A 9,398-nucleotide genomic window follows, 5' to 3' on the forward strand; every position below is an offset into this window, starting at 1 on the left:
TAAATGAAGAGGGCCTTGGCCAATCTGTAGCTTTTATCTTCAGGAGGTTACTCCCCAGGGAACAGAGGTGGAATGCTATAGAAAGAGAAGCTTTTGCTGTGGTATGGGCACTGAAGAAGGTGAGGCCTTACCTGTTTGGCACTCACTTCCTGATTCAGACTGGCCACAGGTCCCTCAGGTGGCTCTTGCAAATGAGGGGGTGAATCTAAAACTGTTGAAGTGGTCCATTTCCCTACAGGGTATGGACTTCAGGGTACAACACAGACCAGGGTTAGACCACAGCAATACTGACGGTCTATTCAGGCTCTTCAGTCTTAGGGATGAGAGCTCCTTGCCAAGTCTTAAACCCCCCTTTTATTACACATACCTCATCACTAAGTTAGGCCCTAGGTAGCCCTAAGGGAGGGTGCTGTATAAGTAAAAGGTAGAACATGTACTATTAAGTTTTAAATCTTTTGGTAGTGACAAACAGCTAAATTCATTCTTCACTAATGTGAGGCACGCTCCTCTCATAGGCTATCATTGGGAATTCCTTAATATCCTTTTACGCTGTCATTTCTGATTAGAAAAGAGTATCTGCATCATGTTTTATATCTTTGAAATGGTAATGATAAATCATCTTTACTCTGCTCTTACTACTCTGTGTGCCTTGCAGCCTCTCTCCAATACAGATCTGGGGTGGTGGACAGCTACACTTTGTGCATGCCGTCTAGTCAGCCACAAACACAGGAAGGGTGGGTGTGACAGAGAACTCATCTGCATTCATCTGTATTCTCATAGCTCTTCCTGAGCAGGAAGAGAGAGAGGGGAGCTGAGACTTACACCTGAATAGGCAGTGTCCTGTTTCCCACACACACAGCTGATTACCCCCACTGATAGTCTGGAGCCAGGGCAGGGAAGAAAGGAACTGTGAGCATTTCAAAGACCATTCTTTGAAGTCACCCCCACTGAAAAGACACAACTGGGTAAAAGTGCTGGTCCTCTGACCCTACAAAAACAGTAAACTACTGGACTTGTGAAAAACTCTACCAGCAGTAAAGATTGCTGTGCTACAAGGATTGCCACTCTGCTTAACTGCTGCTCTGGAACAACTGCTTTTCTGCTTACTGTTCTGCCCTGCTACCTACTGATCTCTGCCCTGCTGAGGATAAGGACTGGACCCATCTCAATTGAACCCAGAGTAAATCCAAGGGCTTGCTTGCCCCATGTGCTGAAGTCTCAGGACCATCAAAAACTTCCTTCAACCCTGCAACATTACCTGAACTCTGCCATCTGTGAGTCCAGCCAAGTGGTTCCAATCCAGTCCTCGGCCCTTGAAAGTTGACTTGTGCTGTACAGAACTTTCAAAATCGACGCAGTGACAAGTCTGCACCGATCAGAACTGACGCATTCCCCTTTTACTTCAATGCAGGAGCTGATCAATGACATTTCTTCGAAGGACTCTGTGGCTCGATGACTACGGACAGCGCAGTTCGATGACGACAGAGTGCCTACCTCGCAAAGGGGTGCATCGACGAAGCCTTCACTGCCTGCATGGATCGAACTAACGTATCGAGTCTTCGACATTCACTTTTTCACTTTTTAAGTTGTACCTGCGGGAGTCTTGTAGCCGGCCAGCCATCCATCGTGGCCAGCCTGAACTTTGCATTTACCCTGGTCCAGCGTGACCTCCAGTAACCCGTAAGCACTACTTGCTTCCAAGCATTAATTTATCGTCACGTCACGGCTCGACCTCATCGAGGCAACCCTCTGAGCCCTGCGGACGACGTCCCGGCTCCTGGAACCCCCCCAGCTCGAGGATTGAGAGCTGAGCGCAGGGTGTTCCCGTACCAGGCTGGTACTGAGACTGTCCCGCTACCCCGTCCCTGAACGACCCCGAGACTCTTTGGGATCCCTCGATCCACCTGTAAATATTGCCACAGAAACCTGCCTTTTGCAACCGATAAAGACTTATAAGATTTGATACCCTTGTTGTGTCCCTTTGTGGTGGGGGGGATTACTTGGCTGTACGATCCTAGGAGAAGGACCTCGCCCAGGAGGCTTCTCAGCGGCGCTCGGCTACTTCCTAACGGAACGGTGCCTCTCGGGGTGGTCAGTCCGACACCATCTAGCTCCCCGGAGGTCGCCCTTCTAACATTGGTGGCCAGCGGTGCGATCCAAGCCCGACGCAAATCGTACAGCGAGTAATTCGCCCACTACCTACCCAGACACAGAGTAACTATGAGCAACCAAGAGACAACCCCAACCGCGGAGTTCCAACAAGAACGGTTGGAGGAATATACCCATAAGGAACTAAAACAGTTTTGTAAAGACAAAGGCATCGCGACCACCGGATTAAGCACAAGGGAAGACCTGCAAAAAGCCCTAAGGGCCTGGGTAGAGCCCGAAGCGGCTTCCCCCCAAACCGAAGAAAACCCGGTGCCAAGCGTGCACCAGCAACCTATCGCAGCCCCAGCAGATGGGAGAAGAACTAGCGTGGAGACCGGCCTCTCCCCAGAAGAGATGTGAGAACGGGAGAGGGTCCGGACCCACGAGTTAGAGCTCGCCCGACTCTGCCTGGACGGCGAACTCCTACTAGCAGAAAAGAAATTGGCCCTGGAGCAACTGCGGTTGCAAGAAGAAATAGAGGAGAAAAAGCGGCACCGAGAACTGGAAGAGAGGAGGCTAACCCTCGAGCATGAGCAGGGCCTTAAAGAACTTGAAATTAAGTCCAAAAATAGAGAGGCCGGCGCCCCCGGACACAGGGACACCCCTTCCGACGGCCGAGGCAAAGGTACATATCCCCAAGGATGTCGTCAAAGAGTACTACAAGAACGACGACATCCAACAATGGTTCAAGGCCTACGAGGTAGCCATGACCGCCCATCGGGTACCCCGGAAAGATTGGGGTGCCGGCCTATGGGGACGGTTCCTCAGCGAAGGCAGAGACACCCTGCTACAGCTCCCAGACGCAGTGATGACCTCTTATGACCATATGAAGGAGGCCCTGCTCACCCGCTATGGTTTCACCTCAGAGATGTACCGCCAGCGCTTCCGGAACTGCAGGAAGCTCCCCGGCACCACCTGGGTGGAATACGTAGACTTTTTCAGCAGGGCCCTGGAAGGGTGGTTCAAGGGCAGCAAAGTCACCTCATACGAACAGCTTTTATATCTCATTGTATGGGAACACCTCTCCAACAACTGCTTTGTCGAGCTGAGACAGCACCTCCTCGACAGCAAGCTGACCGAGCCGCGGAAGCTCGCCGCCGAGGCCGATCGATGGGTTAACACCCGGGTCCCTCGGAACTCGATGGGGGAGTACCAACGGAACACCATGGGGCCCCCCCGCCAGCGTGGCGGAGGAGGGGGAGCGAACCGGAACAGAGACTTTCCAGCAGGGCCGCCCCGGAGTCCTCCCCGGGGACCGCCCCCAAACCGCACGTCCCCGTCCCTCGCCCGAAGAGGGGCCCCCCTAGCCCGACCAGGGCCTCGACCGACGGTAACGTGCTACAACTGCCAACAGCCAGGGCACTATGCCAGTGACCCGACCTGCCCCGTGAACCGACGAGCCGGGACCACCGGGCCACCCCCCCACCAGTTGGCGGCCGCAGTCCTGGGCGAGGGGGGAGAAGATGAAGAGAACGACGACACAGAGCCCACCGAATGGGAACCCGCCGCCATGACTTTGGTATGCCTGGGCAGCCGGGAAATGGTGCCCCGGGCTCCCATCCCGAGCAACACCCAGAAGTATCAACAGTGGGTCACCATTAATGGACGCCGGGCCGAAGCCCTCCGCGACACCGGAGCCAGCGTGACAGCCGTCCGCTGCCACTTGGTGACCCCCGAACAGATCCTGCCTAATGTACTGTGCCCCGTCCGGTCGGCAGACAACACCGAGAGCTTGTGCCAGAAGGCCCGGATTCCCTTCGAGTGGCGGGGAGTGTCGGGCATGCTGAAGGTGACCATCCGCGATGACGCCCCCATAGACTGCCTCCTGGGGAACGACCTGGAAAGTTCCCCCTGGGCCCACGTCAAGCGCCGAGAGCATCTGGGAATGCTGGGACTGCCCGAGTGGGTTTGCGCAACCACCCGGTCCACGACCGCCCGGGCCCTCCAGCCGAGCACACCTGCTCCCCCCGAAGAGCCGGAGTGGCCCGAACCGCCACCCCCCTCCGTCGAAGAAGAAGCCGACGCTCAGTCTGGGCCACCATAAGTCCCCCCGGACGAGGTTGCCGCGCTCGGCGACCTACCAGAACTCGCCCAATGGCGCCAAGAAGGTGGCCCCACCAGGGAGCAGTTCCGCCAAGAACAGAAAACCTGCCCCTCCCTCGAAGGGACCCGACAGCAAGCAGCCGCCCAGGCCACCGGAGAACAAACAGGGACCCACTGGGTCTATTGGGACAATGACCTCTTCTACAGCGAACAGAAGACCGCAGAACTGGGGGCCAGCCGGGTGCTGGTGGTCCCCCTCCGATTCCAAGACTTCCTGCTCAATCTGGCGCATGATGTGCCCCTCGCCGGACACCTGGGGCAAGACAAAACCTACAGCCGCCTGGTGACCCACTTCTACTGGCCCCGAATGCGGAAGGACGAGGACAACCATTGCCGCACCTGCCCGACCTGCCAAGCCAGCGGGAAGAGTGGGGGAAAAGTCAAAGCCCCGCTCCAACCCTTTCCAATAGTAAACACCCCGTTCGAGTGGGTGGGGATCGACATCGTGGGGCCCCTGGACCCCTGAACCTCCCAAGGACATCGCTTCATCCTCGTCCTGGTCGATCACGCCACCCGATACCCTGAGGCCATCCCTCTCCGAACAGTGACGGCCCCCGTAGTGGGCCGGGCCTTAATGGGAATCTTCTCCAGAGTGGGGTTCCCCCGGGAGGTCGTGAGCGACCGAGGCACGAACTTCATCTCAAAGTATATGCGGTCCCTGTGGCAACAATGCGGGGTCACCTACAAGTTCACCACCCCGTACCACCCCCAGGGGAATGGACTAGTCGAACGATTTAACCGGACACTGAAAGGAATGATCAAGGGCCTGGAGGAGCCCCTCAGACGCAAATGGGACGTCCTGCTGCCCTGCCTCCTGTTTGCCTATCGGGAGGTCCCGCAGAAGTCTCTGGGGTTCAGCCCCTTTGAACTCTTGTACGAACACCCTGTCCGGGGCCCCCTCAGCCTGGTCAAAGAAGGTTGGGAGACTACCGTCCAGGACGCTCCGCCCGATGTCCACCGGTACCTCCTGACCCTGCGAAATCAAACCTGGAAATTCAGGGAACTGGCCGAAGCCAACCTCGAGGCCAGCCAGGAGGAAATGAAACGCTGCTATGACCAGAACCCCTCCTCCATCGAGTTCGAGCCAGGCCAGCAGATCTGGGTCATGTCGCCCGTTGACCCCTGCGCTCTCCAGGACAAATAGACCGGGCCCTTCAAGGTGGTAGAGAAAAAGAGCCCCGTCACCTACCTGGTCGACATGGAGTCCCCGAGGAACCCCCTCCGGGTTCTCCACGCCAACAGGCTCAAACCCCACTTTGCCCGAACGGAACTTAGCCTGCTGATGGCTACGGACGATGGGGCCGAGGACCTCCTGAGAACCTCCGAATAATACGGCTCCGTAGAGGGAGTCATCCTCTCCGCCACCCTGACTGCGGAACAGCGCCAAGAGTGTCAAGGACTGCTGCATCACTTCGCTGCTCTCTTCTCCCTCACTCCCGGAGTCACCCGATGGTGTGTCCACGACGTCGACACCGGGGACAGTCCCCCCGTGCGACACCGAGCCTACCGAGTCCCCGACCGGGTGCGGGCCTGCATCCACGCCGAGGTCTCCAAGATGTTGGCCCTGGGGGTCATCGAGCCCTCCGACAGTCCCTGGGCCAGCCCTGTGGTCCTGGTGCCGAAAGCGGCCGCCCCGGGCACCACCCCGGAGCTCTGGTTTTGCGTGGACTATCGAGGATTAAATGCCGTCACCAAAACCGATGGCCATCCCATTCCTCGGGCAGATGAGCTGATCGACCGCCTAGGCGCAGCCCGCTACCTTAGCACCTTTGACCTCACCGCCGGGTACTGGCAGATCAGGCTCACCCCGCGCGCCCGAGAGCGTTCTGCTTTCTCCACCCCCAATGGCCACTACCACTTCCGAGTGATGCCCTTCGGCATGAAGAATGCCCCGGCGACCTTCCAAAGACTAGTGAACAAAGTACTGGCCGGCCTAGAAGCGTTCACCGCCGCCTACCTGGACGATATTGCGGTGTTCAGCAGCCACTGGGCCGAACACCTGAGGCACCTCTGGGAGGTTCTGACCGCCCTCCAAAGGGCCGGGCTCACAATAAAAGCCAGCAAATGTCAGATAGGCCAAGGGTCCGTCACCTATCTGGGACATCAAGTGGGGAGCGGCCAGGTGGCTCCCCTCCAGCCAAAGATCGACGCCATCATGGCCTGGGAGCCCCCAGCCACCCAAACCGCTGTAAGGGCCTTCCTGGGACTCACGGGCTATTACCGGCGTTCATTAAGAACTACGGAAGCATTGTGGGCCCCCTCACGGAGCTCACCTCCAAGAAACAACCAAAGAAGGTGCACTGGACGCCCCTCTGTCAGGCGGCCTTCGAGACCCTCAAGACAGCAATGTGTACCGCCCCCGTGCTACAAGCTCCCGACTACAGCAAAGAATTCGTGGTACAGACTGATGCCTCGGAATACGGAGTTGGGGCTGTCTTGTCCCAAGTGAACTCTGAGGGGATTGACCAGCCGGTGGCCTTCATCAGCCGGCGCCTGCTGCCCCGGGAGCAAAGATGGAGCACCATTGAACAGGAGGCCTTCACCGTGGTGTGGGCCCTCAAGAAGCTCCGGCCCTACCTCTTCGGCACCCACTTCCGGGTCCAAACCGAACACCGGCCCTTGCGGTGGTTAATGCAGATGAGAGGCAAGAACCCGAAGTTGTTGCGATGGTCCATCTCTCTGCAGGGGATGGACTTCACTGTAGACCATCGGCCCGGCAACGACCACGCCAACGCCGACGGCCTATCTCGCTTCTTCCGCCTCGGCGAGGAGAACACCCAAGAAGATGGGTGACTCTCCCTGCCTTCTGCTGGGGGGGACACCTGTTGGACCCGGCCTCGTGGCGTGGTCCCAAACCCTCCTACCAGTCCAAACGGGGGCAACCCCAACCCTTCAAAGCCCCCCGAGATTGTACCCCGCTACCCGCATCAGCCTTCGCGACGTAGCCCGCCCGGGCCTCGGTCCCCGCGAAGCCCCGACATCGAGGCGCCAAGACCCGACCCAAGGGGAGTCGAGTGGCCACTCCACAGATCCCGGAGGAGGGGAGTTTCGATGGGGCCCCCCGCAGGCCCCCGACGCTTGGGCCCGATCGCCCTCCGGCCTCCCTTGGCGATGGCTCCACCCCCCGCTGGGTGTCTGGACTCTCTCATCCCGGCCCCTCCGGCCCCCCCCGGCGCGAGGGTCCGGACATCAAAGGGCTCCAACCATATATCTGGGGCAACCCACAACCAGGACAGGAGTTGTATCCGGGAGTCGAGAGCCCTGCTGATCAAATCGCGGCTGACCCTACGGAGAGAGACTCATTGCCTGAAACGCGGAACTCGAGCCCTGCTGACCTCGTCGCGGCTCAACCTCGAAGGAGTAACCATCGGAGCCCTGCTGACCTCGTCGTGGCTCAACCTCGAAGGAGTAACCATCGGAGCCCTGCTGACCTCGTCGCGGCTCGACCTCGAAGGAGTGACCATCGGAGCCCTGCTGACCTCGTCGCGGCTCAACCTCGCAGAAGTAACTAACGGAGCCCTGCTGACCTCGTCACGGCTCGACCTCATCGAGGCAACCCTCCGAGCCCTGCGGACGACGTCCCGGCTCCCGGAACCCCCCCAGCTCGAGGATTGAGAGCTGAGCATAGGGTGTTCCCGTACCAGGCTGGTACTGAGACTGTCCCGCTACCCCGTCCCTGAACGACCCCGAGACTCTTTGGGATCCTTCGATCCACCTGTAAATATTGCCACAGAAACCTGCCTTTTGCAACCGATAAAGACTTATAAGATTTGATACCCTTGTTGTGTCCCTTTGTGGTGGGGGGGATTACTTGGCTGTACGATCCTAGGAGAAGGACCTCGCCCAGGAGGCTTCTCAGCGGCGCTCGGCTACTTCCTAACGGAACGGTGCCTCTCGGGGTGGTCAGTCCGACACCATCTAGCTCCCCGGAGGTCGCCCTTCTAACACTTTACACATTGATTCCTCAGATAGCCTGACTGCTCTGCGTCAAGCTACCACAGGGTGAGCACAGGTTATTTGTTTAGTGTGTATCTAGCTTACCCTGACTAGAGTGGTGGATCCTGTTTAGACAATGTGCATACCTCTGCCCACCACAAATTCTATTTCTAACTCTTGTCCTGGCTTATTTTTATAACTTTACTTCCACTTTCTAAATGTATGCTGATAAATGAATGTCCATGATAGGCTTGAGTTGCATTTCATAAGGGGAAGGCCTCTGTTTTCAAGCATGTCACAACAGGCATAAGCCAGCAAGTCTTGGTTCAGAATTAGTACCTGTTAGTACACTGCTTATATAAATAGCAGCTAATTCACTCCTTTAGCTTTCTTTTGAAGCAACAAAAAAGCATTTTTTCTTTCCTCAGAACAGACCCCAAAACTAATGGACCATTGGAGAGTTCCACATTACTGTCATGCCTGTTGTCTTAATGCAGGCACTGTGGTGCTCATTAGTGTGGTTTAAGCATTCTAAAGATGTTTGGAATTGGGATGGAAAAGTCCTCTTCACAGTAATGGACTTGCAACCTTGCCCTGAGTTCCCTACTGTACTAATGTCTGGTGCCCTGATGCTGATTTTAGTTGTAATAGAACAACAGGGATTATGAATTCTAACCATGACATAGGCCTGTCACATAGATCTCCAACTTGTTAGACCAAAATTGGTGCCCAAAGCGCTACCTACATATTGGTGGAAGGCTATCGCCTTCAACCAGGAGTTAAGCAGCACCAGTGCAGTGGTGGCAGCATACAGTGTAGTGATCAGTAGGAGTGTATGGGTCCATTTAAAACAGTGTCACTGGAGTGAGGCCTACAGGCTCACTCACTTCTTAAAGTTCAATTGCTGTATGCTCATCTCACCCTTTGGCCTACATCGGTTGGATGTGTAGTGATGTGCAGTTCAAGAATGGTGACTCTGCGCTGGATACATGTGTGCCTGGGAAGGGTACAATACAGGGATAGGACAGTGCTGTGCAGTACATGCATGGTGAGTACATGTGCTGTGTGTATGTATACCTTCGAGGAGTGCAGTACATGAAGGATGTGGTGCTGTGCAGTGCATGCATGGTGAATACATGTACTGGGTATATATGTACCTGTAAGGAGTACAGCACATGAATGGTGTAATGTTGTGTGGTGCGGGCATGGAC

The sequence above is a fragment of the Triturus cristatus genome, chromosome 4_1 (assembly GCF_964204655.1).
Source record: "Triturus cristatus chromosome 4_1, aTriCri1.1, whole genome shotgun sequence".
Lineage (NCBI taxonomy): Eukaryota > Metazoa > Chordata > Amphibia > Caudata > Salamandridae > Triturus > Triturus cristatus.